Raw genomic sequence first — 9459 nt, forward strand, 5'->3', positions numbered from 1 at the left:
TGTTGTCATAGAAACTGATACACAAATATTCAAACCCTATTTTGTGTCTGAGAAGGACAAGTAGGGGGAGAGCATAAAATGATAGACGCTAGGTCTCACAGATACTTTTTTTTTCCCCCTCCAGGGTTATTGCTGGGCTCAGTGCCTGCACCGCCGCTCCTGGAGGCTATTTTTCCCCCTTTTGTTGCCCTTGTTGTAGCCTCGTTGTAGTTATTATTACTGCCACTGTTGATGTTGTTCGTTGTTGGATAAGACAGAGAGAAATGGAGAGAGGAGGGGAAGACAGAGGGGGGAGAGAAAGACAGACACTTGCAGACCTGCTTCACAGCCTGTGAAGCGACTCCCCTGCAGGTGGGGAGCCAGGGGCTCGAACCGGGATCCTTACGCCGGTCCCTGCGCTTTGCGCCACATGCGCTTAACCCGCTGCGCCACCGCCCGACCCTCTCACAGATACTTCTTACAGTCTTTTACAAACCAGTAGGCAGTATCCATTTTCCCTTAACTCCCATCTTGGGCCTTCTCGGTCATTTTAGTGTGTTTCTAATTATGCCCTCTAGATGGCAGCACAGATGAAAAATTTGCCTAAAAACCGAACCGCAGGCCAGTTTCAACTGCAGCTAGCAGGTGGCCCCCAGCTGAATCCCTTAAAAAGGAAATAGCACGTAAAGTGAGATGGTTGACGTTTGATATTTATTTATCTTGTAAATAGGTCTAAATAGTTGTGAGAAGGAGTAATTACAAACAAATTAGGAGACTAATTACAAACAAAGTGAATGGAGAAATCGACCCCTTCTCACCCATCAACTAGCTGTGTTTTCTGTGTCTGAAAGATGTCATCAGGGCTTGTTTCCCAAGAGCAGAAGCAGTGCTGTAGGCGGCTCTCTCCCTCTAAACTGGGTGGCAAAAGATAATAATAAAATTAAAAAACACCACAATGTTCCTTGAAATAGTACTTTTAGATGGTCATTAGACTGAAATTAGTTACTACCATAATGAGTCACATTGTTTGCCATTAAAAAAAAAATTTCTGGTGCTCAGAGAGGTATTGAGTGCTTTTCCTTGAACTCTTAAGTTCAGAGACAAAACTGAATCCTAACGTGAACAGGCAGAGAAGCCTAGAATGGAGCAGAATTAGAGGGAATGAGGCCTGGGTGTTAGTATCTCCCAGTCTGGCCTACATGAGGCTCAAGGGCCCTGCCATCCCCACATTACTGAGAGCAGTTGGCCAGCAGCCCTCACTCAGAGCCCTTCCCTGAGATCAAGACTCTCAGCTCACTCCTAGAGACTCAGGAATCTTGGAAGTGTGACACACCCGTGACAAAGCTGAATCCTGAAAGGCCTGACCCTTTAATCCTCTTGCAGGATTGCAAAATTCACTGCCAAACCCACCATCTCTGGGAACACTCACACCCTTGATGTATACCTAAGAGGAAGGTCCTTTCACTGAGTTATCTGGTCAGGAGCCGGCATTCTCACACTTGAGTCAACCTCCCACTCCTCTTTCCTTCAAAACTTTTTTTTTTCCTCTATGATCTCAGAAACCCCATTTCATCATAAAAGTCCCTGGTATCTCTAGCTTCTTCACTAAACTTTCTTTCTTTAACTTTTTGTTATTGCTGGGGCTCGGTGCCTGCACTATGAATCCACTGCTCCTGGAGACTATTTTTCCCATTTTGTTGCCCTTGTTGTTACCCTTGTTGTCATTATTATTGTAGCCATTGCTGTTGTTGGATAGGGAAAAGAGAAATCGAGAGAGGAAGACAGAGAGGGGGAGAGAAAGACAGACACCTGCAGACCTGCTTCACTGCTTCTGAAGCAACCCCCCCCCACCACCACCGGGGGCTTGAACCAGGATCCTTTCGTCAGTCCTTGCGCTTTGCACCACGTGTGCTTAACCCGCTGTGCTACCGCCCGCCCCCCCCCATCCAACCCCCTTTCTTTCACTTTTTAACCTTAAGAAACCTGACTGTGCCTCTACCCCCCAAAACACTGCATTCTCTGCAGCTCTCACAAGTGGAGGTTTCTGGGCCAAGTTCTTTCTGTCACACTCTAGTATTTCCACGGACATCGGTTTTCTGGCCTCTCAAACTCAGATGTTATAGCCATCATACCATGGGAGTTACTTCAGCTCTCAGCAGCTGACTGACTGCCTAGCCATGCCCTTTGCGATTAATTGCAGCACTGGCTATGGGCCCACAGTTTTCCTTTTCACTACAAGCACATTTCACCCAAGCACACTTGGCATAACCAAGAGACATACCTGACATCTCAGTTCCTTGAATCCACCTCAGATTACCTTCACCTCTCTGTTTCAATCACCCAATCACATGACACCCTCAGATTTGATCACTAAGAAAATACAAACATGTCTGAACCCATGACTTTTTTTTTTTTTCCTAGCACTGCTCAACTTTGATTTATGGTGGCACTGGGGATTGAACCTAGGAACTTTGGTGCCTCAGGCATTAAAGTCTTTTATTTATTTTTTTTCCATAACCAGTATGCTGTCTCCACAGCCCAGATTACGTGTGCTTTTATATAGGATATATATTTAGTGAAGTACTGCTCTGCAGTCAGAAACAATGAACAGAGGTGATGATGCTAGGAGAAGTAAGTAACAAAGTGAAGGACAACTACTGGATGTTCCACTCAAAAGCAGACACTAGGTGACTAAAACAAATAAAATTGAAAAAAAAAAAAGTAACAAGACTGCCTCTTGGATTTTGTAAGAAATGTAGTAGTTATGGGGACAGGGAGTGAACAGAACTTTGGTGGAGGGGGTGATGACTTACACTTACCATGTGTGGGTGGGAAGTTATGCCCCTGTGAGCTTATAATTTTGTGAAGCACTCTTCAATCACTTATTAAAAAAAAAAAAAAGGAGGAGAAAAAAGAGGATACATCAGTCCCTGAGAAGGGGAATTGTGTATGTGTAGGGTTCTGGTGCTGCAAATAAAATAAAATAATATAATATAATAATAATGAATAAGATAAATAATAATTGCCTGGGAGATAGTTTACCTGATAAAATTGCCATGTGAAGCACAGGGTCCTGGGTTTAAGTCCTGATACCATATGGGAACAGCATGTGTGGTGCTGAGAAGGCCTGGTAGATAGTGGAGCAGTGCTGTGGTGTCTTTCCTCTCTCACTGTTGCTCCCTCTATCTTCTTTCAAATAAAAAGTGAGAAACTTGATCTGGGGGTGGGGGAGAAGCACTCTGCAGCGTTATCACACATGAGCAAAGCCCTAGCACCAGGTTGTTTGTTTGTTTGTTTGTTTGTTTGAATACGGTAAGGAAAAGAGAAAGGAAAGGAAAAAGAAAGAGAAATGCAGCAGCCATGGAGGAGGTGGTGTGCGGTGGGGGTAGTTCAGGCGGCAGTTGTAAGCAGAGTTTGATGGGTGAGGCTCAGAGGACGCACATTCAATTCCTAGCACCCACCCTAAGTCAAAGCTGAGCACTGCTCTGGTTTTTCTGTATGTATCTCTGTCTCTTCCTCATTAAAACAAATAAATCTTTAAGGAAAAATAAAGGAAAGAGAGAGAGAGGTAGACAGGCAGACGGTCTAAAGATGGTGAGGGAGTCTGGCTGTGACACAGCTGGTTGAGCGCACAAGTTACAGTGCGCAAGGAGCAGAGTGCCGACCTAGTGTAGCGGCTCTCCGCAAGTGCTTCAAGCTTGAGGCAGCAGGGCTTCAGGTGCAAACCCCAGTCTCACCAGAAACCAGAGGTTCACCCCTCTGGTTAAGAAAAAGGGGAGTTGGGCAGTAGAGTAGGTAGCACAAAGTGCAAGGACCAGCATAAGGATCCCAGTTCGAGCCCTGTCTCCCCACCTGCAGAGGGGTCGCTTTACAGGTGGTGAAGCAGGTCTGCAGGTGTCTGTCTTTCTCTCCTTATCTCTGTCTTCCCCTCCTCTCTCCATTTCTCTCTGTCCTATCCAACAACAACAATATCGATAACAACAATAATAACTACAACAATTAAAAAAACAAGGACAACAAAAAGGGAATAAATAATTTTAAAAAAATGCACAAGGACCCAAGTTGAAGCCCCCGACCTTTACCTACAGGGGGAAAGCTTTGCGAATAGGGAAGCAGTACAGCAGGTGTCTCTCTGTCTCTCTCCCTCCCTATCTTCCCCTTCCCTCTCGATTTCTGTCTGTCTCTATCTAAGAAATAAAGATAATTAAAAAGACTGGTGAGCAAAAGGGTAGATTTTAGCAGTCCTATAGGCTTAGATTTATCACTGACAGTAGGAAGTGGATTAAGGAAGGACAAGTATAAGGATTAATAGCCATTGAAGTTTATATAACTCTGTGGTTTTCTTGAATAATTTGAGTTTTCAAACCCATTAGAGAGTGGTTGGGTGGTCCGGGAGGTGGCATAGTGGATAAAGCACTGGATTCTCAACCCTGAGGTCCAGAGCTTACCCCCAGGCAACACATATACCAGAGTGATGTCTGGTTCTTTCTCCTCCTATCTTTCTCATTAATAAATAAAATCTTTAAGAGAGAGAGAGAGATTGGTAGATTAGTCCAAGACTTGAGGGGGAATATGGGATGGAATACCCAAAAGGTTAGATGATTGACAATGTTATTTTTTTTAAATGTGCAGGATGATGGACAGTGGCATCAAGAAATGAACTAGAATGGTACTGGTAGAATAGAAGGTGAGGAGAAAGAGTAGAAAGGGGTTGGGAATTAGATGTGTTGAGGCAGTAGAGAGTAAGAAACTGTGCCTAATGAGAAAAAGAAGAAGCCGAGCAGAGAAAGCACCATGGACACTGCAATGTTTGCTGGGGTAAGAGTCTTTGGGCTCCAACTACCAGGAAAACAGCTCAGAAAGCAGAAAGAAGGGGGGCTGGGTGGTGGTACACTCGGTTAAGCAAACATAGTGCGAAGTGCAAGGATCACACGAGGATCCAAGTTCAAGCCCCCAATTCCTCACCTGCGCGGGGGGGGGGGGGGTCACAAGCAGTGAAGCTGGTCTACAGGTGTCTATATTTCTCTCCCCCTTCTCCCCCTCAAAATTTCTTTCTGTCTCTATCCAAAATCAATAAGAAAAAAGAAGGAGAAGAAGATATTAAAATACCTGGGAGTCGGGCAGTAGTGTAGCGGGTTAAGCGCACATGGTGCAAAGCGCAAGAACCTGCATTAAGGATCCTGGTTCGAGCCCCCAGATCCCCACCTGCAGGGGAGTCGCTTCACAGGCGGTGAAGCAGGTCTGCAGGTATCTGTCTTTCTCTCCCCCTCTCTGTCTTCCCCTCCTCTCTCCATTTCTCTCTGTCCTATCCAACAACAATGACATCAATAACAGCAACAATAATAACTACAACAATAAAAAAAAAAAGGGCAACAAAAGGGAATAAATAAAAATAAGAAAAAAAATCTTAAAAAAAAAGAAATTAAAATACCTATTTAAAAGGGCTGGGTGGTGGTACACCTGGTTGAGCGTACATGTTACAGTGTTCAAGGATCCAGGTTCTAGTCCCCAGCCACCACCTGCAGGGGGAGAGTTTTATGAGTGGTGAAGCAGGGCTGCAGGTGTCTGTCTCTCCCTCTCTATCACCCCCTTCCCTCTCAATTTCTGGCTGTGTCTATCCAATAATAAAGATTTAAAAGTTTTTTAAAAAAAATATCTATTTAAAAAAAGAAAGGAGAAAGAAGAAATATCTTCCTTAAATATTTATTTTTAAAATATTTATTTATTCCCTTTTATTTCCATTATTGTTTTATTGTTGTAGTTATTATTGTTGTTGTTATTGATGTTGTTGTCGTTGAATAGGACAGAGAGAAATGGAGAGAGGAGGGGAAGACAGAGGGGGAGAGAAAGATAGACACCTGCAGACCTACTTCACCACCTGTGAAAGGACTCCCCTGAAAATGGGGAGCCGGGGGCTTGAACTGGGATCCTTACACTGATCCTTGTGCTTTGCACCACCTGCACTTAACCTGCTACGCCACTGCCTGACACCCCCTTAAATATTTCTTAGTTGGTGTCCCTAAGACTTGGTAAGAACTATGGTGTTAGAAGGGAGACGGTGAGACACAGGACTTCGTTGGTGAGTGCAGTGTGGAACTATATCCATGTAACCTTATAATCTTGTGATCACTAATAACATTCTTTAAAAATAGATAACAACTATCTAAAAAAATAAATATGTCTCGGGGCGAAACAGAAGGAAATCTTGATTTCCTCCATTGAGTAAAATGAGAAATTAGTATGCAAAACATGGGATGGGGCTTGAGGGAAGTGAGATTGATTCAAAAGAGGGGCGGTAGGGAATGCCCTTGGAAGGTTGCTACTTTGGGAAAACCGAAGCATTGCCTATTAGTAGTAGGAACACTAACTTGGATCAGATTTTTTATTTTTCTCCAACAAAATTTTCTACTTGGGAGCAGAAACACAAAATACACAGTGGCTTTCTTTCACTCAGGACTGGCCATTAGAAGGACAAGGATGGATGAAGGGCCAGGCACAAAACAGAAAGTAGGCAGAAACCTTCAATGCTGAGAACAGACAGAGCAGCGCAAGAGAGGCAGCATGTGTCTCTGGCGCTGTAGAAACAGTGGTGGACAGGGGTGCAGGGTACAGCAAGGTGGGCAAATGGAGAGGTCAGCGGCTCCGATAAAAATAAAACCAGAATCGCCCAGATGTGTTCGCCTTGAAGTGAAAAGGTGAATGTCCCTTTAAATCATTAACTCAACTGGCATTCAGAGCTGGGCAGACTCTCCCAGGCTGGGTTGTTAAACTTTGCCAAGAATTGATAAACTTCTGTGAACCCTCTAGGGCAAACGAGGCATGATCCATCTTCCTTGTCTGGACAAGCTTAGTCTGGCCTCCTCCTCCTGCTGAAGCAGGCCTAAGGTATGTGCCAGGAATCCTTGTCATAAACTAATTATCACATTCCAGAATGTGTGGAGACTGCCTTTGGGCCTTTAGAAAGCTCTACTCCGACCCTCGACCCTCCCTGGTTGTGGCCCTCACCACAGGGTGAGGAAACTGTGGGGTCACAGGGATGTGCTCTTCCAGAATTATCTCGTCTAGACCACACTGGAAAACCTGGGGCTGCCTTGGAATTCTTTGCCCATGTGCCCCAATCCCTCTTTCAAGGTCAGCTTTGTCCCCATTCCCATCCTCCTCCCAGGAGCTCACTGTGTCACTACTATGTCCATTTCTTAGGCCACGGGGAGCGTGTTTGCAGAGGGTTGGATGGATCAGCAGCAAGGTCCACACTTGTAAGTGACCCTTCCTGATAGTGAGAAAAAGGGAGGAACCGCATCTAGGGTCAGCTTGCAACTATTTCCAGGTCCTGGTGCAGAACTGTAAAGAGTCCAAAAATTACACATTCAAATTTGAGTTTTATGCTGTAAGAAAGATTACTCAAGCTAGGAAAACTGTCTCTAAAACTTTGTGGTTCTGGGGTGGGACACAGAACTTTGGTGGCAGGTGTGGAATGGAAGTCTCTATCTTGTAAACCACTGTGTAATCTCTAATATTTTTTAATTATAAAATAAGACCTGTGTAATATGAGAACTTGGGGAAAATGGATTTCTAACTTATACTTAAACACATAGAATACAGATCTCCATTAATTCTGTAGCCTTCAGTTTCACAACTGGTTCCTGCAGTATATTCTGTAGCTGTTGGAGGACCAGCCTTTCAGAGTTATGTTTCTAAGTTAATAGAGCATAGGCTCAAATTTCATTCCAAGATAATGGAAAGAAAAAAAAAACTTGGATATCATTTGATAGAGTATGCTTCTCTCTATTTTACTAATGTCCATATTTAAATTGATTTTTCTAAAAGAATATGTGAACATTTTATCCCACAGTAATAGTCAGAATGACACAGATGAGCCTTAAATATAAGCCCATCAGATAAACACTGGAAATGTATCTTTAGTACATCCCTTTGATCGTGAAGCTGTTATTCATCATACTTTATATGTTCCAAGTATTTACTGATAAATTTAGTCTAATTTGCTAGACTTGAGACCTGTCCTACAAATGCATGCATTATATCTTTATTTCTAAATTTTCATGTCACCTTGAAAGAGTAGACACAGATAAAGCTGAATGTTTAGTAATTAAGCCTCAGAGAAGGGAGGAGGTGGTCTCTGGATTGCCTGACGTGGTCTGCTGCTCTTGTTCCATGTGCCTTTACAGGCTCTCGCCCACATCTCAGAATGGGAGATTACCTCTTGGGATTGACTGAGTTAGCACCCTTTGAATAGTGATTTACAGAATTTATAGTTTGTCAACAGATCTCAAATCTTTATTTAGCTGACACAGAGTGGAAAATTAAGAGGTTCAATTTCTAAACAGAAATGAACACTGATGTAGGCTTAAGAAGACTCTAGTTCTTTCTATTCATTTGTAACTTTTAGTAGTGATTTAATAGTGATTTACAAGATTACGAAGTAATAGGAGTATAAATCCACGCCACTACCACCACCCAAGTTCTGTGCCCCACCTCCCCTCCAGTGGTAACCACCATCACTCTCCCATAGGGGAGAACTGTTTATGTATGCTTTGTTCAAGTTCATGTTTCAAGTCTCTATATTGCATTGATGAGTGAAATCATGTCATAGTTACTCTTTACTTCCTTACTTCACTAATCATAACCGTAGTCCTGTTCATTTAATACCAAAGGACACATTATAGTCTTCTATTTAAAACTTATATATATGTATATCTATATCTGTATATATTTACAAAACTCAAATGGGGGGGGGCTGGGAGGTAGCACAATGGGTTAAATGCACATGGCATGAAGTGCAAGGACCAGGGTAAGGATCCCAGTTTGAGCCCCCGGCTCCCCACCTGCAGGGAGGTCGCTTCACAGGCGGTGAAGCAGGTCTCCGGGTGTCTATCTTTCTTTCCCCCTTTCTGTCTTCCCTTCCTCTCTCCATTTCTCTCTGTACAATAACAATAGCAATAACCATAATAACAACAACAAGGGCAACAAAAAAAATGGGGAAAATATAGCCTCCAGGAGCAGTGGATTCATGGTGCAGGCACCAAGCCCCAGCAATAACCCTGGAGGTAAAAAAACAAAATAAAACTCAGATTAGTGATTCTATTCCACTGATAATTCCCCCCCCCCATCTAAGTAAGGGGTTTTTCCTCCCTGATATTTTAGACTTTTGGTCAGGAAAATGGAACCGCATGCACCAGAGAAGTACATGGGCCCTTTGGGCAAAGGTGGTTGACCCCATATATAAGCTGATGCCCTTTAGAGTCACTTCAAGGCCCTGTGGTCCTTCTTTTCTTTTCTTTAATATATATTTATTTATTTTCCCTTTTGTTGCCCTTGTTTTTTTATTGTTGTTGTAGTTATTATTGTTGTTGATATTGTCGTTGTTAGATAGGGCAGAGAGAAGTGTAGAGAGGAGGGGAAGACAAGAGAGGGGGAGAGAAAGAGAAGCACCTGCAGACCTGCTTCACCGCCTGTGAAGCA

The 9459-nt window shown here is 43.4% G+C and overlaps 1 long non-coding RNA gene across 2 annotated transcripts; it reads left to right on the forward strand.

The window, feature by feature from the left end:
• The first annotated feature begins 6524 nt into the window (after positions 1-6524).
• Positions 6525-7239, forward strand: LOC132534244 (uncharacterized). Of its 2 annotated transcripts, XR_009545922.1 has the most exons (3): positions 6525-6674; positions 6787-6864; positions 7180-7239. It is a non-coding gene; the product is annotated as an uncharacterized LOC132534244 (long non-coding RNA). The 2 variants fall into 2 exon arrangements; XR_009545921.1 differs by having other exon boundaries at positions 6787-7239.
• Positions 7240-9459: the final 2220 nt, after the last annotated feature.

Source organism: Erinaceus europaeus, chromosome 18 (assembly GCF_950295315.1).
Source record: "Erinaceus europaeus chromosome 18, mEriEur2.1, whole genome shotgun sequence".
Classification (NCBI taxonomy): domain Eukaryota; kingdom Metazoa; phylum Chordata; class Mammalia; order Eulipotyphla; family Erinaceidae; genus Erinaceus; species Erinaceus europaeus.